This window comes from Schistocerca piceifrons, chromosome X (genome assembly GCF_021461385.2).
Source record: "Schistocerca piceifrons isolate TAMUIC-IGC-003096 chromosome X, iqSchPice1.1, whole genome shotgun sequence".
NCBI classification, from domain to species: Eukaryota; Metazoa; Arthropoda; class Insecta; order Orthoptera; family Acrididae; genus Schistocerca; species Schistocerca piceifrons.
This window is the reverse complement of record NC_060149.1, coordinates 115,615,946-115,639,978: the sequence shown is the minus strand read 5'-3', so window position 1 is coordinate 115,639,978 and position 24,033 is coordinate 115,615,946. Positions and strand designations below refer to the sequence as shown.

At 42.9% G+C, this 24,033-nt stretch overlaps 1 protein-coding gene and 2 non-coding genes across 3 annotated transcripts in view; 1 reads left to right on the top strand and 2 right to left on the bottom strand.

The window, feature by feature from the left end:
- The window catches only part of LOC124722205, a 272,233-nt gene that overhangs the window by 110,044 nt on the left and 138,156 nt on the right, over window positions 1-24,033 (bottom strand). The window lies entirely within an intron of this gene.
- On the bottom strand, window positions 261-335 carry Trnap-cgg. The gene has a single exon. It is a non-coding gene; the product is annotated as a tRNA-Pro (tRNA).
- Window positions 414-488, top strand: Trnap-cgg. The gene has a single exon. It is a non-coding gene; the product is annotated as a tRNA-Pro (tRNA).

The following is a 24,033-nucleotide window of genomic DNA, read 5'->3' as shown; positions in this document are numbered from 1 at the left end:
GATATAATAGCACTGAAGAAAATATGTAAGATGGTATGTTTATGTATTCATTCTCTGATAGTAATGCTTTTGTAGCGAGATTTCAATGGTATGCCACACCAATACTAAACCAGAAAAATCACCTCGAGCTCCTTACGACAAAATTGTGTTACACCATTACCTTCTTGTACAGTATTTGACTTATTAGAGTTATCTGTTAGATTTCGTCATAATGACTATAAACTATTACACAGGAAAACTTCCTGGTAGATTAAAACTGTGTGCCCGACCGAGACTCGAACTCGGGACCTTTGCCTTCCGCGGGCAAGTGCTCTACCAACTGAGCTACCGAAGCACGACTCACGCCCGGTACTCACAGCTTTACTTCTGGCAGGACCTCGTCTCCTACCTTCCAAACTACCGGGCGTGAGTCGTGCTTCGGTAGCTCAGTTGGTAGAGCACTTGCCCGCGGAAGGCAAAGGTCCCGAGTTCGAGTCTCGGTCGGGCACACAGTTTTAATCTGCCAGGAAGTTTCATATCAGCGCACACTCCGCTGCAGAGTGAAAATCTCATTCTATTACACAGGACTTTGGGTTAGTTTCTGAATAATATACCTAAGTAAAATAAACATCATACATGCCAGAGGAACAAAGAGCATTTCATGTTTTTCAACTGTCTAAATACTCTCTTTCAAATTCTGAAGGTGGCAAGGGTAAAATACAGAGAGCGAAAGGCTATTTACAATTTGTACAGAAACCAGATGGCATTTATACTAGTCGAGGGACATGAAAGGGAAGCAGTGGTTGGGAAGGGAGTGAGACAGGGATGTAGCCTATCCCCGATGTTATTCAATCTGTATATTGGGCAAGTAGTGAAGGAAACAAAAGAAAAATTCGGAGTAGGTATTAAAATCCATGGAGAAGAAATAAAAACTTTGAGGTTCGCCGATGACATCGCAATTCTGTCAGAGACAGCATAGAACTTGGAAGAGGAGTTCAACGGAATGGATAGTGTCTTGAAAGGAGGGTATAAGATGAACATGAACAAAAGCAAAACGAGGATAATGGAATGTAGTCGAATTAAATCGGGTGATGCTGAGAGAATTAGATTAGGAAATGAGACACTTAACGTAGTAAAGGAATTTTGCTATTTGGGGAGCAAAATAACTGATGATGGTCGAAGTAGAGAGGATATAAAATGTAGACTGGCAATGGCAAGGAAAGCGTTTCTGAAGAAGAGAAATTTGTTAACATCGAGTATAGATTTAAGTGTCAGGAAGTTGTTTCTGAAAGTATTTGTTTGGAGTGTAGCCATGTAAGGAAGTGAAACATGGACGATAAACAGTTTGGACAAGAAGAGAATAGAAGCTTTCGAAATGTGGTGCTACAGAAGAATGCTGAAGATCAGATGGGTAGATCACAGAACTAATGAGGAGGTATTGAATAGGATTGGGGAGAAGTTTGTGGCACAACTTGACTAGAAGAAGGGATCGGTTGGTAGGACATGTTCTGAGGCATCAAGGGCTCACCAGTTTAGTATTGGAGGGAAGCGTGGAGGGTAAAAATCATAGAGGGAGACCAAGAGATGCATACACTAAGCAGATTCAGAAGGATGTAGGTTGCAGTAAGTACTGGGAGGTGAAGAAGCTTGCACAGGATAGAGTAGCATGGAGAGCTGCATCAAACCAGTCTCAGGACCGAAGACCACAACAACAACAACAACATAACATTTTGTATGTATTATGTGTTACGTATACTAACGTTTAGTCCTCTACTTACCATACGCACACAGATACAGAATATACGTATAAATGGATACTCGTTGAGAACTGTGATGAAAATGACTAGTCTATCGTATTAATCCTCCAAACCAAGGGGAGGGGGGGGGGCACTTTTTGCCCACCTTTTGAAAATATGTTAATCTAGTCAGTTACTTTATATTTTAAAATTTTGGAAAAATATTTACCATTTTCAATGAATTCTCACATTTCAAATCCCCACTCGACCAGCACATTTAGGATTTCCGTGGTTTCGCTTTCTCGTTTAAGATAAATTCTGGGACGCTTACACTGAAAAGGATAAAGTCCATTTCCTTCACCATTTTTCTTAAATCTGAGCTTAAGGTCCTTCCGTAAAGCCCTAGTCTTCAACTGGGTGTGCATCTCTTATGTTCCTGCCTTCCTTCCTTCTTTTTTTTCTTCGAATGGTCGCCAAATGTAACCCATTACACGTACAACGAGAAAAGAGGTGTTATGATACTATCTATGTCCAAAACCGAGCACAGTGACACAGTTTCATAGAATTTCTAGATACATGTGAAATAATGCGGTGAGGTCCTATTCTTTCAGTGAGTAATTTTTCAGCTGGCATAGCTCAAAGGAAAGAAACGACACAAACATGGTGATTGCGTTTCATTGAATAATAGCGAGAGCTCTGTTGAGCTTCAGTCCCCTATCTGGCGAACGGCCCAACAGCTGCTCGGAGAACGACCATTCGATTGCTCTCTCCCCCCTCCCCCCCTTCCCAACATCTCTCCTCCTACAGCCCCTTCTGCCACTTCTCGCGGCAACTTTTCCTGTAAATACATTAATGCTTCGTCAGAAGCGGGTTCGTTTACCAATGATTGATAATGATGCACAAGAATATTTGAATATTTAGAGCCATTTTGTAAATTGTTTTATTAACAAAAAGATGCTAATGTGCCTGCATTTATTTAGATGTAAAATGAAGCAGTTGTATTCACTTACACATATTCCTGCGGATGGCGATTTGATTTGCTGTGTTCCTTATCATTATTCAGAATGATGTATACGCTGTTGCATTAAAAACAGCTCACATGTTGATCCACAATATTTGGGACGTGCAGCCGCATAAATTTATGCGGCTGCACGCCCTAAATTTTATGCACCAGTATTTGCGCCGCGAAAATATGAAAATGCACAGCTCACATGTTGTAAATAAATAACTGTGACACACTTCATAATATTCTTAATATCAGTTTAAGCTTCACACGTATGCTCTACACTGCAAGTTTTTGTTTAAAATGGAAAGAGTAGCCACTAAACAAAGGTATAAAGATGCCATTTAATTTGCTGTTGTGCAAAGATGTAAATTAGACAAGAAGAAATGTGGAATATGCAACATGTTACTAACAGAACAATGCTTGTACTGAAAGAATGTAATTATTATTAGGGACAATAGGACAAGTTGTTTTCAGAATTTTTATTTTTTATTTTTTTTTAAATTTACAGCTGCCAATGGAAATGTTAACGAAATATTATAAATCCAACAGATTCAAATAACTATGAATTAGACATATATGTATATACATTTATATGTATAGAAATATTTATGTTCATTACATTTTACAAGTAAGTTGACGGAAACACAAAATTAAAAACGTTGAGAATGGAGCAAGGGCAACACATTTGTTCAACGTTAGAGTTCAGATTTACGTTACTTTATATCGACACAACAAACAGGTAATTTCAAATGTACATTTTTGCAGGTTACATAGTAGCACGTTTTACGAAGTGTTAAAATTAAAAGATTTGTTATCAAAATATTTTGAGTATGTTGATTTTAGTGTCTGTTCCTTTTCTTCTACAGCAGCTGGTAGGGCATTACGTAATGCAGGTGTTGTTTTATTGTAATGAAGATATTCGTGTGCAGATTTCTGATTACTGGGCGTCCATTTTCTGTTTAATTTATGCGAACAGCACAAGGGAATTATGTAGAAACTGTCTGTTAGCTAATTCCAGGTGCTCATTTACAATGTACTTGCGGTAAACTTTGGGTGTGAATATATATTTCTACTTCTTGTAAGAGGCTCATTTTCTGACCTTCGTTACAGGTAATGTTAGAAACAGTGTCCATACTGATTCATGTGAGCACCTATTGCAGATTAATTAAAACTGTTTTTAGGCACTCGCATGAATGCATATGGACATTATGTTTCTAACCTTAAATACAACTTACAGACAATACACACCACCAAAATAGAAAATGGCCCTCTTAAAGAAACTAGAAATATATTTTCACGCCCTCGGTTAACCGCAATACATTCTAAATGAGCAGCTGGAGTTTGCCAAAACAATTTCTACATAATTTCTTTGGGCTGTTCGCATAAATTAGACAGAACATCAACCCCCTAGTCGTCAGAAATCTGTAGAAGAATATTCTCACTCTGATAGAAAAACATCTGCAATACATAACACACTTAGAGTATCCTAATAACAAATCTTATAATTTTTAAAGCTTTCTATAACATGCTACACAATAACTTGGGAAAATTTATATTTGAAATTACCTATTTATGATTTCTGTATATAGTTACATAAAACTAAACTCTAATATTGAGCAAATGTTTTGCATCATCCCACCATCGACATTTTTAATGTCGTGTTTCCTACAACTAACTCGTAAAATGTAATGATCATCATATTTTCTATATACAGGGTGAGTCACCTAACGTTACCGCTGGATATATTTCGTAAACCATATCAAATACTGACGAATCGATTCCACAAACCGAACGTGAGGAGAGGGGCTAGTGTAATTGGTTAATACAAACCATACAAAAATGCACGGAAGTATGTTTTTTAACACAAACCTACGTTTTTTTAAATGGAACCCCGTTAGTTTTGTTAGCACATCTGAACATATAAACAAATACGTAATCAGTGCCGTTTGTTGCATTGTAAAATGTTAATTACATCCGGAGATATTGTAACCTAAAGTTGACGCTTGAGTACCACTCCTCCGCTGTTCGATCGTGTGTATCGGAGAGCACCGAATTACGTAGGGATCCAAAGGGAACGGTGATAGACCTTAGGTACAGAAGAGGCTGGAACAGCACATTATGTCCACATGCTAACACCCTTTTATTGGTCTTTTTCACTGACGCACATGTACATTACCATGAGGGGCGAGGTAAACGTACACACGTGGTTACCGTTTTCAATTACGAAGTGGAATAGAGTGTGTCCCACTGGAAACGCGTCCACGTATGTGGTATCAGCATGATGGTGCACCTGCACATGTTCGACGGGCGTTTCATAGGACGTGGAGGACGCATAAATTGGCCAGCCCGTTCTCCTGATCTTACACCTCTGGACTTCTTTCTGTGGGGTACGTTAAAGGAGAATGTGTACCGTGATGTGCCTAAAACCCCAGAAGATATGAAACAACGTATTGTGGCAGCCTGCGGCGACATTACACCAGATGTACTGCGGCGTGTACGACATTCATTACGCCAGAGATTGCAATTGTGTGCAGCAAATGATGGCTACCACACTGAACATCTATTGGCTGACATGTCGGGACACACTCTATTCCACTCCGTAATTGAAAACGGAAACAACGTGTGTACGTGTACCTCACCCCTCATGGTAATGTACATGTGCGTCAGTGAAAAAGACCAATAAAAAGGTGTTAGCATGTGGGCGTAATGTACTGTTCCAGTCTCTTCTGTACCTAAGGTCCATCACCGTTCCCTTTGGATCCCTACGTAATTCGGTGCTCTCCGATTCACACGATAGAACAGCGGAGGAGTGGTACTCAAGCGTCAACTTTAGGTTACAATATCTCCGGATGTAATTAACATTTTACAATGCAACAAACGGCACTGATTACGTATTTGTTTATATGTTCAGATGTGCTAACAAAACTAACGGGGTTCCATTTAAAAAAACGTAGGTTTGTGTTAAAAAACATACTTCCGTGCATTTTTGTGTAGTTTGTATTAACCAACTACACTAGCCCCTCACCTCATGTTCGGTCTGTGGAATCGATTCGTTAGTATTTGATGTGGTTTACGAAATATATCCAGCGGTAATGTTAGGTGACTCACCCTGTATATAAATGTGTGTATACAGGGTGTTACAAAAAGATACGGCCAAACTTTCAGGAAACATTCCTCACACACAAAGAAAGAAAATATGTTATGTGGACATGTGTCCGGAAACGCTTACTTCCCATGTTAGAGCTCATTTTATTACTTCTCTTCAAATCACATTAATCATGGAATGGAAACACACAGCAACAAAACGTACCAGCGTGACTTCAAACACTTTGTTACAGGAAATGTTCAAAATGTCCTCCGTTAGCGAGGATACATGTATCCACTCTCCGTCGCATGGAATCCCTGATGCGCTGATGCAGCCCTGGAGAATGGCGTATTGTATCTCAGCCGTCCACAATACGAGCACGAAGAGTCTCTACTTTTGGTACCGGGGTTGCGTAGACAAGAGCTTTCAAATGCCCCCATAAATGAAAGTCAAAATGGTTGAGGTCAGGAGAGCGTGGAGGCCATGGAATTGGCCCGCCTCTATCAATCCATAGGTCACCGAATCTGTTGTTGGGAAGCGTACGAATACTTCGACTGAAATGTGGAGGAGCTCCATCGTGCATGAACCACATGTTGTGTGGTACTTGTAAAGGCACATGTTCTAGCAGCACAGGTAGAGTATCCCGTATGAAATTATGATAACGTGCTCCATTGAGCGTAGGTGGAAGAACATGGGGCCCAATCAAGACATCACCAACAATGCCTGCCCAAACGTTCACAGAAAATCTGTGTTGATGACGTGATTGTACAACTGCGTGCGGATTCTCGTCAGCCGACACATGTTGATTGTGAAAATTTACAATTTGATCACGTTGGAATGAAGCCTCATCCGTAAAGAGAACATTTGCACTGAAATGAGGAGTGACACATTGTTGGATGAACCATTCGCAGAAGTGTACCCGTGGAGGCCAATCAGCTGCTGATAGTGCCTGCACACGCTGTACATGGTACGGAAACAACTGGTTCTCCCGTAGCACTCTCCATACAGTGACGTGGTCAACGTTACCTTGTACAGCAGCAACTTCTCTGACGCTGACATTAGGGTTATCGTCAACTGCACGAAGAATTGCCTCGTCCACTGCAGGTGTCCTCGTCGTTCTAGGTCTTCCCCAGTCGCGAGTCATAGGCTGGAATGTTCCGTGCTCCCTAAGACGCCGATCAATTGCTTCGAACGTCTTCCTGTCGAGACACCTTCGTTCTGGAAATCTGTCTCGAAACAAACGTACCGCGCCACGGCTATTGCCCCGTGCTAATCCATACATCAAATGGGCATCTGCCAACTCCGCATTTGTAAACATTGCACTGACTGCAGAACCACGTTCATGATGAACACTAGCCTGTTGATGCTACGTACTGATGTGCTTGATGCTAGTACTGTAGAGCAATGAGTCGCATGTCAACACAAGCACCGAAGTCAACATTACCTTCCTTCAATTGGGCCAACTGGCGGTGAATCGAGGAAGTACAGTACATACTGACGAAACTAAAATGAGCTCTAACATGGAAATTAAGCATTTCCGGACACATGTCAACATAACATCTTTTCTTTATTTGTGTGTGAGGAATGTTTGCTGAAAGTTTGGCCGTACCTTTTTGTAACACCCTGTATATAGGTCTAATTCATAGTATGCAATCTGACGGATTTATAATATTTCGTTAACATATCTGTTACCAGCAGTAAATTTAAAAAAAAATAAAAAAATGCTGAAATCTTCTCGTCTGCTGTCCTTTAATAACAATTTCACTCTTAGAGTGCAGATATTTTTCTATTATGAACATGTTGCTCATTCCACACATCTGCTGAGTTTACATTTTTGTTCAATAGGAAGTGAATTATATCTTTATATCTTTGCTGAATGAGCACTCTTTCCAATTGAAATGAAGAAATCGAGTGTAAAGCGCATGCGTGACACTTAAACTGACATGAAGAGTATTATGAAGGATGCCACAGTGATTTATTTACAACATGTGTTCCTTTTGCAATGTAACAGCGGGCACATAGTTCTGGACAACCATAAGGACCACAACAAATCAAATCGCCATCTACTGGAATATATGTCAGTGAATAGAATTGTTTCAATGTACATCTAAATAAATGCAGGCACATTAGCATCGTTTTGTTAATGAAAGAATGTATAAAGTGGCTATAAATATTCAAATATTCTTGTGCAGTGCAGAATCAGACGAAAATGACTGTGTAATTGAAAACGTTATGCATCTGAAAAAGGGAATGGTCGCCCTAACCGAGTATGGAATTGAAAAGAAAAGCATTTTAAAAGTATTTGTGGATAGCTGCATTACTCACCAACAAAAAGGGGATTACTGTCATTTTATAAGATGAACAAAAATTCACCTGTACGGCCTTTGTCATCTGACTAAGCTGTATACATCATTTGTAGTACGTTAGTCTCTTGAAAGCTTACGCAATATAAGAATTCGTGTGATATCTCTTACATTTACGTTGCTAAACCTGTAGTACATAACGGATGATCTATTGACGTAAATGCTGCGTACTCAATGTACAGCAGTGCCAGCTCCCAGAATTTTGCGCATTCCTGTCGCGACAGCCTGTCAAAAAGTGTGCTAACCACGTTAGTGATTCCATAACCGATAATACTAGAGCACATATAAATTTGTTGATAGGTCGTCATTTCAACTTACTTGTGCTTCCGTCATTACCATGTGCAGGAGCATATGAAAACCTTAAGAACGAAATTTATTGGAACGTTAATAATGAAAAGTATGAAGTCATCCAAATGATTACCATAAGGAACCCACTAAATCTCTGTTACACGATCGATCACTCAAATCTAAAGATTGTAAATTCTACTACATACTTAAGGATAACAGTTACTGAAAACTTAAATTGGAATGATCACACATAAAATTGTGATGTCACCGCCAGACACCACACTTGCTAGGTGGTAGCCTTTAAATCGGCCGCGGTCCGGTAGTATACGTCGGACCCGCGTGTCGCCACTGTCAGTGATTGCAGACCGAGCGCCGCCACACGGCAGGTCTAGAGAGACTTCCTAGCACTCGCCCCAGTTGTACAGCCGACTTTGCTAGCGATGGTTCACTGACAAATTACGCTCTCATTTGCCGAGAAGATAGTTAGCATAGCCTTCAGCTACGTCATTTGCTACGACCTAGCAAGGCGCCATTATCCTTTGCTATTTATCTTGTGATGCATGTACCGTCAGACCGATGTTCACCAATTATGGATTAAAGTTAAGTATTCCAACAGATACGTACTATTTTTGCTAGTCTCATATCCCTGACCTGTTCCAGACCTCACGCCATCCTGCGTGAGCTTAAACGCGTGCCTTTCGGCTTCACCTCGTAGTGGCTTGGCTGTCTTGCCAAGTCACAACAATAATGTTAAGGGGAAAACAAACCAAAGAATGAGATTTATTGGCAGAAAAATTAGAAAATGCAAGTCTACTAAAGAGACTGTTTACACTACGCTTGACCGCTCTGTTCTGGAGTATTGCTGTGCGGTGTTGGATCCACATCAGACAGGACTGATGGAGGACATCGAAGAAGATCAAAGAAGGATACCACGCTTGCTAAAATCGTGAAATGGGGAAAAGAGTGCCACAGAATGGTACGCGACTTGGGGGTGGCAATCATTAAAACAAAGGCGTTTTTCGTTGCGGCACGTTTTCTCATGAAATTTCAGTAACCAATTTCTCCTCAGAATGTGAAAATAGTTTGCTGGCGCCCATCTACACAGGGAGAAATTATTATCACGATAAAATAAGGGAAATCAGAGCTCTCACGGTAGTATTTAAGCGTTCGTATTTCCCCCGCGCTGTTCGAGAGTGGAGCCGTAGAGAAATCGGTGGAAGATGGTTCGATGAACCGTTTGGTAGGGGCTTAATTGTAAATTGCAGAGTAATCACATAGATGTAGACGCAGATTAAAACTGTGCCGAACCGGACCTTCGCTTTTCGCAGGTGAGTCCTCTACCTACTGAACTATCCAAGCACGAATGACGACACGTCCATACAGCTGCACCTCAGTCCCACCATTCAAAATCTGAGGAATATTGTTTTTTCAAGGTATGTGGGATAACTTCATTGCAGTTTGGAAAGTAGGAGAGTAAAGCTGTAAAGGCGGATCGTGAGTAGTGCGCTGTTAGCTCGGTGTTAGTTTGCGATCCGTCTATGACGGCGTATACGAGTCTACGTCAGTTGTCGAAATTTCCTGTTTCCAGCGAAGATATAGCATCATACCTACATCTACATCCATACTCCGCGAGCCACCTGACGGTGTGTGGCGGAGGGTACCCTGAGTACCTCTATCGGTTCTCCCTTCCATTCTAGTCTCGTATTGCTCGTGGAAAGGAGTGTCGGTATGCCTCAGTGTGGGCTCTAATCCCTCTGATTTTATCCTCATAGTCTCTTCGCGAGATATACGTAGGAGGGAGCAATGTACTGCTTGATTCCTCGGTGAAGGTTTGTTCTCCAAACTTCAACAAAAGCCCGTACCGAGCTACTGAGCGTCTCTCCTGCAGAGTCTTCCACTGGAGTTTATCTATCATCTCCGTAACGCTTTCGCGATTACTAAATGATCCTGTAACGAAGCGCGCTGCTCTCCGTTGGATCTTTTCTATCTCTTCTATCAAACCTATCTGGTACGGATCCCACACTGATGAGCAATGTTCAGGCAGTGGGAGAACAAGCGTACTGTAACCTACTTCCTTTGTTTTCGGATTGCATTTCCTTAGGATTCTTCCAATGAATCTCAGTCTGGCATCTGCTTTACCGACGATTAATTTTATATAGTCATTCCATTTTAAATCACTCCTAATGCCTACTCCCAGATAATGTATGGAATTAACTGCTTCCAGTTGCTGACCTGCTATATTGTAGCTAAATGATAAAGTATCTTTCTTTCCATGTATTCGCAGCACATTATACTTGTCTACATTGAGATTCAATTGCCATTCCCTGTATCATGCGTCAATTCGTTGCAGATCCTCCTGCATTTCAGTACAATTTTCCATTGTTATAACCTCTCGATATACTACAGTATAATCTGCAAATAGCCTCAGTGAATTTCCGATGTTATCCACAAGGTCATTTATATATATTGTGAATAGCAACGGTCCTACGACACTCCCCTGCAGCACACCTGAAATCACTCTTACTTCGGAAGACTTCTCTCCGCCGGCTGCGGTGGCGAAGCGGTTCTAGTCGCGTCAGTCCAGAACCGCGTGACCGCTACGGTCGCAGGTTATAATCCTGCCTCGGACATGGATGTGTGTGATGTCCCTAGGTTAGTTAGGTTTAAGTAGTTTTAAGTTCTAGGGGACTGATGACATGACCTCAGATGTTAAGTCCCATAGTGCTCAGAGCCATTTTTGAACTTCTCTCCATTGAGAATGACATGCTGCGTTCTGTTATCTAGGAACTCCTCAATCCAATCACACAATTGGTCTGATAGTCCATATGCTCTTACTTTGTTCATTAAACGACTATGGGGAACTGTATCAAACGCCTTGCGGAAGTCAAGAAACACGGCATCTACCTGGGAACCCGTGTCTATGGCTCTCTGAGTCTCGTGGACGAATAGCGCGAGCTGGATTTCACACGATCGTGTTTTTCGAAACCCATGCTGATTCCTGCAGAGTAGATTTCTAGTCTTCAGAAAAGTCATTATACTCGAACATAATACGTGTTCCAAAATTCTACAACTGATCGACGTTAGAGATATAGGTTTATAGTTCTGCACACCTGTTCGACGTCCCTTCTTGAAAATGGGGCTGACCTATGCCCTTTTCCAATCTTTTTGGTCGCAAATACATTGTCCGATCATATTAATGTGACCATCACCTATGTTCGACAACATGCAATACCCACTAGTAAGTGAAACCACTAGTAGTGGAGGGTACGTAAAGCGTGTCGGGGAGACGCGGGAAACAGTACAGTCGCTGTCTTAATGCGCAAGTTCAGCAATTTGTCTGGCATCCAAAAGGGAATGATCTTTGGCTTTCGGGCTAAGAGTAGAAACATTTCCGAAACGGCTAAGTCTGTAAACTGTTCGCATCCCACCGTGGTTAAAGTATGCCGCGCACGGCAAAATGGTGCTGTCCAAAACCGGCGCCGAGCATACTGTGGTGCGCCGAGGGCCATAGACGATAGGGGTAAACGACGGTTGTGGAGATGTGGACGAACGAATAGACGTGCAACTGTTGAGTAACTGACAGCTCAGGTGAACCAGGGGTAGCAGTAGTGTCTCCTCAACTACCATCCAGCGAACATGCTGCGTATGGGTCTCCGCAGGAAAAAAAAAATGGTTCAAATGGCTCTGAGCACTGTGGGACTTAACATCTGAGAGGTCATCAGTCCCCTAGAACTTAGAACTACTTAAACCTAACTAACCCAAGGACATCACACACATCCATGCCCGAAGCAGAATTCGAACCTGCGACCATAGTAGTCGCGTGGTTCCAGACTGTAGCGCCTAGAACCGCTCGGCCACTCTGGCGTCTCAGTAGCAGACGTTGATTCATATACCCATGCTGACTGCTGGGGCATGCTGACAGCAGTTGACCGACGTCGCCTGGTGAAACGTTGTTGTGATGCCTCGTGTAAGGAGCAGAAATGCGTACCATCACGTTTCCGACGTTGATATAGGTCGGATTGTAGCCCATCGCGATTGCGGTTTATCGTATCGCGACATTACTGCTCGCGTTGGTCGGGATCCAATGACTGTCAGCAGAAAATGGAACCGGTGGGTTCAGGATGGTAATACGGAAGGCGGTGCTGGATCGCAACGGCCTCGTATCACTAGCAGTCGAGATGACAAGCATCTTATCCGCATGGCTATAACGGATCGTGCAGCCACGTCTCGATCCCTGAGTCAACAGATGGGGGCGTTTGCAAGACAACAACCATCCGCACGAACAGTTGGAGCAGCATGGACCATCAGCTCGGAGACCATGGCTGCGGTTACCCTTGACGCTGCATCACAGACAGGAGCGCCTGCGATGGTGTACTCAACGACGAACCTGGGTGCACGAATGGCAAAACGACATTTTTTCGGATGAATCTAGGTTCTGTTTACAGCATCATGATGGTCGGATCAGTGTTAGCGACATCGCGGTGAACGCACATTGGAAGCGTGTTTTCGTCACCGCCATATTGGCGTATCACACGGCGTGATGGTATGGGGTGCCATTGGTTACACGTCTAGGTCACCTCTTGTTCGCACTGACGGCACTTTGAACAGTGGACGTTACATTTCACATGTGCTACGACCCGTGGCTCTACCCTTCATTCGATCCCTGCGAAACCCTACATTTCAGCAGGATAATGCACGACTGCATGTTGCAGGTCCTGTACGGACCTTTCTGGATACAGAAAATATTCGATTGCTGCCCTGGCCAGCACATTCTCCATATCTCTCACCAATTGAAAACGTCTGGTCAATGGTGGCCGAGCGACTGGCTTGTCACAATATGCCAGGCACTACTCTTGACGAACTGTGGTATGGTGTTGAAGCTGCATGGGCAGCTGTACCTGTACACGCCATCCAAGCTCTGTTTGACTGAATGCCCAGGCGTATCAAGGCAGTTATAACGGCCAGAGGTGGTTGTTCTGGGTACTGATTTCTCAGGATCTATGCACCCAAATTGCGTGAAAATGTAATCACATTTCAGTTCTAGTATAATATATTTGTCCAATGAATACCCCTTTATCATCTGCATTTGTTTTTGTTGTAGCAATTTTAATGGCCAGTAGTGTACTTTTGCACGGTCGGTAGGGCACTCGACTAGGCTGGTGGAGTTTCTACGTTGGGCCTATTGGTTGATGTAAGAGAGCTCCAGACGACCGTGTCGGCCAGTACGACAGCGGATGGCGTCACTAGAGCATCACCTGAACCTGCACACTGCCCAGGCGACACGTTCGACAGCAAGCGCCCAGTTAGAAGAGTTAGAGAGAGGCTTCAGCGCCGGGCTGGGTGATGCTATCTTCGCATGACGCGTGACACCGGTCGTGCGGACACCACCGTTCTACGTTCTTGGCGACAATGCATAGAGGAAGGCAGGCATGGACATTAAGTAGGATTTGAATGTCTGACACGCGCCACAAGGAAGAAGGACCGACGGATTGTTAGCCACGCGTAGAATGCTTTAACAGTAGCAATCTAGTCCATTCAGCGAGCTGTCCTGTCTTCTGTGAAAAATCCCGTAAATGCTTGTACCATTGGCAGGCGGCTGCATGAAGCAGGGCTCTCGCACGCCGACCCTTGCGACGACTGCCACTCACACCCACGCAGCGTCGTGCCCGACTTGCCAGGTGTAGGCAACGACGAACATAGGATCCTGCAGACTGCCAGCGGGTCATCTTCAGTGACGCGCCCGCTTGGTGTGATGGGGTGAGGAGCGATTTGCTATGGTGCCCGTTTACGGTCTGTGTTCCTTACTGGCTTTGTGACAGCCGCACGGTACGTGTAGGAGGTCCTGCAACCGGAGACTCTGCCATTCGTGAACACCCGTGCACATGCCATGTTTCAACAGGACAACGCCTGGCCTTCTACCACTCCCACCACCCGATCGTGCCTTGCAGCTGTGGATACACTGCTATGATCAGCCAGATCGTTCGACGATCTCTCCCAGATCGAGAATGTGTGGTGTTCCATGGTGAGTGTCATCAGGACTCTACTTCCACCCACCAATTTGCGGGCTCTGCGCGCTCAAGTGTAAGTTACACGGGATGGAGGGTCACAGGGCTACATCCGAGACTTGCAAAACTCCATGCCGCGACGTGTGGATGTTTGTATCCACAACGATGGAGCACTGCACGTTTTGTGGCGCAATAAATGTTCGTCCTTCAAAGTTTAAAGTGTAAGCATTTCGCATTTGTGGTAGCATGGTAGCATCTATTTGCCTGCCAACGACGAATGCAATCGGTGTTGTCGTTCTGGGTACAGCTCTTTTTATGACGATCAGTGGAGTTTAGAATGAATTTATCAGCCCATTTAGTAGCTTCTATATCAAAAAATATCAACACAAATATTTTAAAAAATCGATAGCGCATGTGCCCGTGAAAGGGAAAGGTACCAAGTTCGAGTCTCGGTCCCGTACAAAATTTTAATCTGACAGGAAGTTTCATATCAACACGCTCCGATGCAGAATGAAATTTCATTCTGTAAATAATATTTACAATATTCTATGTGTAATACGTTTTTTGTAGTGTCAAACTGTCCCAGGTATACAGCAACTAAATAAATAATGTAAAGTCTGAGAGGATGTAATTCACCCAGCACTGTAATTATTAATATTTTTTGTATACGGTTGGCGTCATGCACCATTTTCTCTCTACAGCCCATGTCTTGTCAAGTTTCAAATCACATTCGTTAATCTTACATGCAAAATTATTTGAATTTGTGATCTCCTTGTTCATGTTTACTGTTCCTCGCTACCATTAATTGTCTAGCAGGATGAAGAAATATTCAAGCAATCGGTCATATGGAAACTTAGAGACTATGTTATCGAAGCACACGTGGCGACGGTCGACGAAAGAGGTTTTATTTCCGAGGCGCGGAGTCGTGTTCATTTGTAACGTCAGTGCCTGTTGCCGTAGGGCGTAATAAAACCACCTGTTACTTCCCGCGCCCGACCCTGACCTGCTGAGAGATGGCCGAGTGCCAACGCTCGATATCCTTGCTTAATCCCTTCCTAAATTTATTCTCACCTCAGCAATCCGTGTCGCTCGTACTGCAGTAATATTACGAGGCCCGTTCAGTAAGTAAAGTAACACAATTTTTTCTCAGCCAATTTCGGTTGAAAAACTGCGGAATTTGCTGCGGGACATCGTGGAATATTCCCGCTTCAGACCCTATAGTTTCATGAAATACCGACAGGTCACGGCCCTATATGTGGCCTCCAAAATGGCGTCTGTAAGGGAGGTGATTTCCAAGCAGTCACTTAGTTTCTTTTGGCGGAAACCAGTGCAGCGCAGATATTCATAAACACTTGCAGACTGTCTACGGAGACCTGGCAGCGAACAAGCAAGGTGAGTAAACAATAGTATCCAAAATATGTGATCAGACCAAAAATGGATTATTACCCGTTACAAAAACTTAGAGAAACACATTTAATATATCGCGCAATAGGATATAGTACACAGAAGCCGAAGTTTGTGAAGAGAAGATTTACACAACACGTGTTATTTGAAGTAGAAGCAAGGGAGCAAATGATCCACGTATGCTGCACGGATCTGGTCAATGTCCTCTTCAAAGATTTGTTCGTACAGTAGAATTTGAAATGACGGAATTGGATTGTGTGCGAGAAGATTCAGCAACAAGCATCCTTCAACATGCTGTGGAATGCACATTTCTAAAAATTCGGTGTGGCCAGTACTGGTGAACCAGCAAATACCTTCCTGTAATAGGAACGTGTGCAACCATTGGTGCCAAATGATTTTAAGCACAGAGTTCACTTCTCTCGATGGATTACACAACGCTGTACTCCAGTGACAAACTTCCTGCAGTTTCCAGAGTTCCATGAAGTTAAAATATTATCTGCCGAAAGAGACTTGTTGTTGTTGTGGTCTTCAGTCCTGAGACTGGTTTGATACAGCTCTCCATGCTACTCTATCCTGTGTAAGCTTCTTCACCTCCCAGTGCCTACTGCAACCTACATCCTTCTGAATCTGTTTAGTGTATTCATCTCTTGGTCTCCCTCTACGATTTTTACCCTCCACGCTGCCCTCCAATACTAAATTGGTGATCCCTTGATGCCTCAGAACATGTCCTACCAACCGATCCCTTCTTCTAGTGAAGTTGTGCCACAAACACCTCTTCTCCCCAATTCTATTCAGTACCTCCTCATTAGTTATGTGATCTACCCATCTAATCTTCACCCTTCTTCTGTAGCACTACATTTCGAAAGCTTCTATTCTCTTCTTGTCCAAACAATTTATCGTCCATGTTTCACTTCCATACATGGCTACACTCCATACAAATACTTTTAGAAACGACTTCCTGACACTTAAATCTATACTCGATGTTAAAAAATTTCTCTTCTTCAGAAACGCTTTCGTTGCCATTGCCAGTCTACATTTTATATCCTCTCTACTTCGACCATCATTAGTTATTTTGCTCCCCAAACAGCAAAACTTCTTTACTACGTTAAGTGTCTCATTTCCTAATCTAATTCCCTCAGCATCACCAGAGTTAACTCGACTACATTCCATTCTCATCGTTTTGCTTTTGTTGATTTTCATCTTATATCCTTCTTTCAAGACACTGTCCATTCCGTTCAACTGCTCTTCCAAGTCCTTTGTTGTCTCTGACAGAATTACAATGTCATCGGCGAACCTCAAAGTTTTTATTTCTTCTCCATGGATTTTAATACCTACTCTGAATTTTTCTTTTGTTCCCTTCACTGCTTGCTCAATATACAGATTGAATAACATCGGGGAGAGGCTACAACCCTGTCTCACTCCCTTCCCAACAACTGCTTCTCTTTCATGTCCCTCGACTCTTATAATTGCTATCTGGTTTCTGTACAAATTGTAAATAGCCTTTCACTCCTTGTATTTTACCCCTGCCACCTTCAGAATTTGAAAGAGAGTATTCCAATCATCACTGTCAAAAGCTTTCTCTAAGTCTACAAATGCTAGGAACGTGGGTTTGCCTTTCCTTAATCTATTTTCTAAGATAAGTCGTAAGGTCAGTATTGCCTCACGTGTTCCAACATTTCTACGGAATCCAAACTGATCTTCTCCGAGGTCGGATTCTACCAGTTTTTCCATTCATCCGTAAAGAAATCGTGTTAGTATTTTGCAGCCGTGGTTTGTTAAACTGATAGTTCGGTAATTTTCACTTCTGTCAACACCTGCTTTCTTTATTTTAATAAAATACTGAGTGTTCATTTCCGAGATTCCCCATAGTAGCCAGTCGTGATTCTCTACCATCTGCATAAAGAAAGAGTCGTATGGCATTGTTGACTCATATACTACGATGGGTGTATCTGCACCTACTCGGAAAGAGTTTTCTTCCTGCCCACACAGTGACCTCTTTCCTCACGGTGTTTGAGAGTTTTGTCTTCAGTGTATCTGTTGCATTAAGGTTACTGTAATTTAAAGTCGTTATCCGAGGGATTGATCATCACCAGTGTCAGAGGCTCTAACTACACGAGACACTGTGGAGAAGTCTGGATTTTAATGCAGGACATTAGGACAAGATCCTTTACACCGCCACATCTCCCTCCGTTGCCGTCCAAATACCCGTGGGGTATGCAGGGTGTTTCACAATTCCTGTTACAGGTTTCTAGAGATTGAAGAGGGGACCTAGGAAGTAAAGTTTTGATAAGAAAATCATGTCCGGTAATGTAATGTTTGGATGAAAAATAAATTTGAATGTCGGATCAGTTTCAAATGTCCCACTTCACGGTACGCACTCAGCGGTGACAATGAGCTCTAACCAGTATGCTCTACAGGAGCCTATGGCACGGACAGAATTACGAGCACTCGTCATTGGGTATTTGCTAGGTGACCAAAGACTCCCTCCTCGAACTCAAGAATGCGGCACGTGTGTGAAACACCTCAGTCATCCCTCTTAGTTGCGAATGTGCCAGTTTTTCGGCCCGTTGTTGTTGTTGTTGTTGCCTACAGACCGAAGACTAAAAAAAATGGTTCTGAGCACTATGGGACTTAACATCTATGGTCATCAGTCCCCTAGAACTTAGAAATACTTAAACCTAACTAACCTAAGGACATCACACAACACCCAGTCATCACGAGGCAGAGAAAATCCCTGACCCCGCCGGGAATCGAACCCGGGAACCCGGGCGTGGGAAGCGAGAACTCTACCGTACGACCACGAGCTGTGGACGAACGAAGACTCACCTGATGCATGTCTACTCTATCCTGTGCACGTCTCTTCATCTCCGAATAACTACTGCAACCTACATCCATTCGAACCCACTTACTGAATTCATCTCTTGGTCTCCATCTTATAATTTAACCCCCCACACTTCCCTTCAGTACTAAACTGGTGATTCCTTCATGTTCAAGAATGTGTCCTATCAACCGATTTATTCTTTTAGTCACGTTATGCCAGAAATTTCTTTTCTCCGCGATTCTATTCAGTACTTCTTCATTAGTTACGCAGCTACTCATTTGTTATGTGGCACTATTCTGTAGCATGCACATTTCAAAGGCTTCTATTCTCTTTTTGTCTGCACTGTTTATCGCCCTTTTTTCAGTTCCTTATCAGACTAAACTCCAAACTAATAACTTCAGAAAAGACTCCTAATACTTAAATTTATATTCGATGTTGACAAATTTTTCTTCTTCAGAAACACTTTTTTTGCCATTGTCAGTCTACATTATATATCTTCGCTACTTCGGCCACCATCAGTTATTTTACTACCCAAATAGCAAAACTCATCAGCTACTTTAAGTGACTCATTTCCTAATCTAGTTCCCTCAGCGCCTACTTATTTGGTTCAAATGGCTCTGAGCACTGTGGGACTTAACATCTGAGGTCATCAGTCCCCTAGACTTAGAACTACTTTAACCTAACTAATCTAAGGACATCACACACAGCGCGGTTCCGAACTGAAGAGCCTAGAACCACTCGGCCACAACGGCCGGCTCTACTTATTTAACTCGACCACGTTCAGTTACCCTTGTTTTGCTTTTGTTAGTGTTCGTTCATATCCTCCTATTAACACACTGCCCGTTCCGTTCAACTGCTCTTCCAAGTCCTTGCCGACTCCAACAGAATAACATTGTCTCAGCAAATCTTAAGCTTTCTATCTCCTCTCTCCGAAATTTAATTCTTTCTCCAAATTTCTGCTTGGGTTCCTTCGCAGGCTTAATTTATTTATTTAATCGTATGGCCAGGGCCCCCCGTCGGGCAGACCGTTCGTTGGGTGCCGGTCTTTCAATTTGAGGGTGATAGGATGATGACAGCACAACCCCCAGTCCCTGGGCAGAGAAAATTCCCTGACCCAGGCAGGAATCGAACCCGGGCCCAGAGAATTGACAATCCGTCATGCTGAGCATTCAGCTACCGGTGTCGGACACAGGCTTAATGTACAGATTGAATAACATTTATGTTTGGCTACAACTCTGTCTCAATCCCTTCCCAACGGCCGTTTCCCTTTAATGCCCCTCGACTCTTTTAATTGACGTCTCGTTTCTGTAAAGGTTGTAAGTAATCTTTCGCTCCCTGTATTTTACCCTTGCGACCTTCAGAATTTGAAAGAGAATATTCCAGTAAACATTGTCAAAAGCTTTCTCTGAGTCTACAAATGCTATAAACGTAGGTTTGCGTTTCATTAAGCTATTTTCTAAGTGAAGTCGTAGGGCCAGTATCACCACATGTGTTCCTACATTTCTCCGGAAACCAAACTGAACTTCTGTACATAATTTGTGTTAGAATTTGACACCCATGACATATCAGACTGATAGTTCGGAAAAATTCACACCTGTCAGTGCCTGATTTCCTTGGAATTGAAATTATTACATTCTTCTTGATGTCTGAGAGTATTTCGCCTGCCTGACACAGCTTGCACACCAGATGGAACAGTATAGGCATGCCTGGCTCTCCTAAGGATATCAGCAGTTTTAAGGGAATGTCGTCTAATCCAGCGGCCTTGTTTCGCTTAGGTCATTCATTAGCCTGTCAAACCCTTCCCGCAGTATCATACCTCACATTCTATCTTCACCTACTTCCTCCTCTTTTTCTATAAGTCGCCTTCATTTCCCTTGTATTGCCCCTCTACATACTTATTTCACCTTTCAGCTTTCCCTTCTTTGTTTAATACTGGTTTCCCATCTGAGATCTTGATATTCATACAGCTGCTTGTGTTATATAAAAAAGTCTCTTTAATTTTCCTATACACGGTACCTACTTTTCAACTTGCTATATACGCTTCTATAGTTTTGCATTTGTCCTCTAGCCATAGCTGCTTAGCCATTTTTTACTCTCTGTCAGTCTTATTTCTTGGACGTCTGTAGTCCCTTCTGCCGGTTTCATTTGCTGTTTTTGTATTTCCTTCTTTTTTTCAAGTAAGTCCAATATCTCCTACCATATCCAAGAATTGCTACTGCATCTTGTCTTTTTACTATTTATCCTCTGCTGCCTTCACTATTTCCTCTCTCAAAACAACACATTCATCTTCAACTGTAGTCCTTTTCCTTGTTTCAGTCAATCATTGCGTAGTACTCCCTCTGAAACTCTTAACTACCTCTGGTTCGTTCACCTCATCAACGTCCTATCTCCTCAGTTTCCTACCTTTTTACAAATTCTTCAGGTTTAATCTGCAGTTCATGACCAATAAATTATGGTCATAGGCCACATCTGCCCCTGGAAATGTCTTACAGTTTAAAATGTGGTTCCGAAATCTCTTCCTTACTATTATACAATCAGTGTCTCCAGGTCTCTTCCATGTATACAGCCTTCTTTCATGGCTCTTAAACCAAGTGTTACCGATGTTTAAATTATACTTTGTGCAAAACTCTATCAGGTGGCTTCCTCTTTTATTCCTTTCCCCCAGTCTATACTCTCCTACTACTTCTCCTCCTATTCCTTTTCCTACTATCGAATTTCAGTCCCCCATCACAATCACATCTACATCTTCCACAGCTATCTGAATAGCTTGCTTTTACGTCATCACACCTCCTTTCCATCTCTTCATCATCTGCTGAGCTAGTAGGCATATAGACGTATATTATTGTCTTACAGTTGGCTTCGTGTCAATCTTACCTACGATAATGCGTTCATTATTCTGTTTATAGCAGCTTCCTGTTTTGTTATTTATCATTAGACCTACTAGTGCATCACCCGTATTTGATTTGTTATTTATAGCCCCGTACTCACCGACTATCTGTATCACTGAGGTATGCAAGCCAACCCATTTCGACAAGGTCCATTGTTCATGGGGGAGGGGCGGGGGGTGAGGCGCTTTTGCAGTCGAGCGACGCTCAGTTTCCATTCATCTGTGTCTATATTTTAATTAATCACCGAATCACCCTTTTATATTTTAACTTATGCAGTTGAGTTCTTCTTATGGAGCAGCTGCAACGGTACAAGTCCATTTTCAAAAATGAAGAACACCGCAGGACTTCTGCTTAATGCACCGTCTTTTTTTGCGAACACGACCGGTTTCGGAACAGTTACAGTTCCATCATCTGGTGTAAAAAATAAAATCATTTTACTTATTATTGGTTTTCCATCTTCAGCTTATTTCATGAAGGAGAATTACACCAGATGCGTTTTGCTTTTATTTACAAAGCATCTTCTATGGTTTTTCTGGGGATACATACGTTTGTAGATTTTTGGTTGTTTTAGGTTAAAACAGGTTTTTGTTTATAAAGTTGGTATGCAAGTTACTTACAGTGTTTCTTTACATATTCTTCAAACCACTGCTTCCTCCCTTCTTCGTATATTTTAACCGCGGTTGACGCCAAAAGGCTTCGATTTTTTTGGGTGGGTGAGGAGGGAAGCGGCAGGGACGGGCCTGGATGGCAATTACAGGAGCGAAACGCGGCTGGTGTAATTCTCTTTATTCAAACTGCAGTAAGGTCAGGAGAAAAACTTATGATAACTGACTTTAACAGGTGTTGCGGAAGATGGCCCTGCAAACAAACGCATAAAATCATTTATTCATCTGAGGTCATCCTCACCCCAATGTTGTCATGGAACCAAAGATTCTGCGTCAAAAAGTAATATGGTCAAAAATTCTATAGCAGACGTTTCCTCGTGGTGGGCAACCAAGACGCAGACTGTTTGTGTTCCTGGTCGCGCACCACTCGGGAACGGCTACTGTGGAATTTTTGCCCCTTTTACATTTGTGACACGGAGTCTTTGGTTCCATGACAACATTGGAGTGAGGATTACCTCAGAGATTAAGTAATTTAATTTTTTACACCAGATGATGGAACTGTAACTGTTCCGAAACCAGACGTGCACCCAATAAAGGATCCTGTGGTTTCCTTCATTTTTTCAAAATTATGCAATTGTCGATTGCACTAGCGGCCACAAGCGGATATTACGAAAGGCTCTACAGGGAGGCAATCGAAATCCCTAAACACCCTAATAATTTCAATCGTAAGGAGGAGGGCGTGAAATTAAACGGTATATGGATGCTGGTGTTAAAGAAGATGTGTACCACCCGTGCACTACTGGGTGATGGCAACGGCGATCGACGACAACGGGCAGTGGCCAATTGCACTGACGTTTTCAAAACACGTGACGTGACGCCGCGGCGCGGGAGCGCGCGGACACGGAATTTAGCGGCAGTCAGTAGCGAGCCAGTGGGTGTGTTGGACTTTCCATCGAGCTACAGACCCCCTCGAAGATGTCTCCCTCAGACGGGGACGAAACGTTGGGATTTGACAAAGAATTCACCAACCGACCACGGCATAACAGCCCGGATAATTATAATGGACATGAAATTGTCGATTTGTCTTTTACAGTGCAAAACGTTTATTTTTGTCAACCGCCATGTACAGGTTTTATATTACTTTTTTTTTTAAATTTTTCTCTCACGTGGCTGAAGAGCGTCAAACTACATTCGCTGACAGCCCACCACCTGCCCATGTTTGGCAGGGAGGTTGAAATAACAATAAAGAAAAAAAGACAGCACGAGTCAGTCTGGCTTCTATCGTCTAACCTGGTTTAGGCGACGGGCGTTACTCACTCCATCAAACTGGATTGCTCTCGAAGTCCATCGTTAGGGACAACCGCCACTGCCAGGACTCCTCATCGCTTTTTCTCCCGGACTCTTATACCGGCTGATATCCTGGGATGTTTGCTAAAGCACCAGCCCGGTTCATACATCATTAGTGACGTTATTCTGAATAGGACGTTCCGGCTTTTTTCACCCAAGTTCTACGTGTTATTTTATTGAACGTAAACCTGAACAGTCGTCATCCTTGAACTCAGACTTACCAGCCACGAACTTAACATACTGCCAGTTTTCTGGCGAACTTCGCGTCAAGCAGGCGCTCTCTCCCTACTTGGCTCCAAGTAGAGTTTTTCTCGGTGATCTTAGTCTCGGACCAGTGCCCTTGGCACTCAGTGCCCGTCTGACCTTACTGCGAGCCCCATTTATTTTGTACTTATTATATTACGCTTGTTATTGTACTTCTGACTTCTCATTCCCTACAGTCGAAGCAGACGACTTTTATTTTTTTCACTAGATTTGGTATATCTTGGGCAGCGTTTATCTTGTGT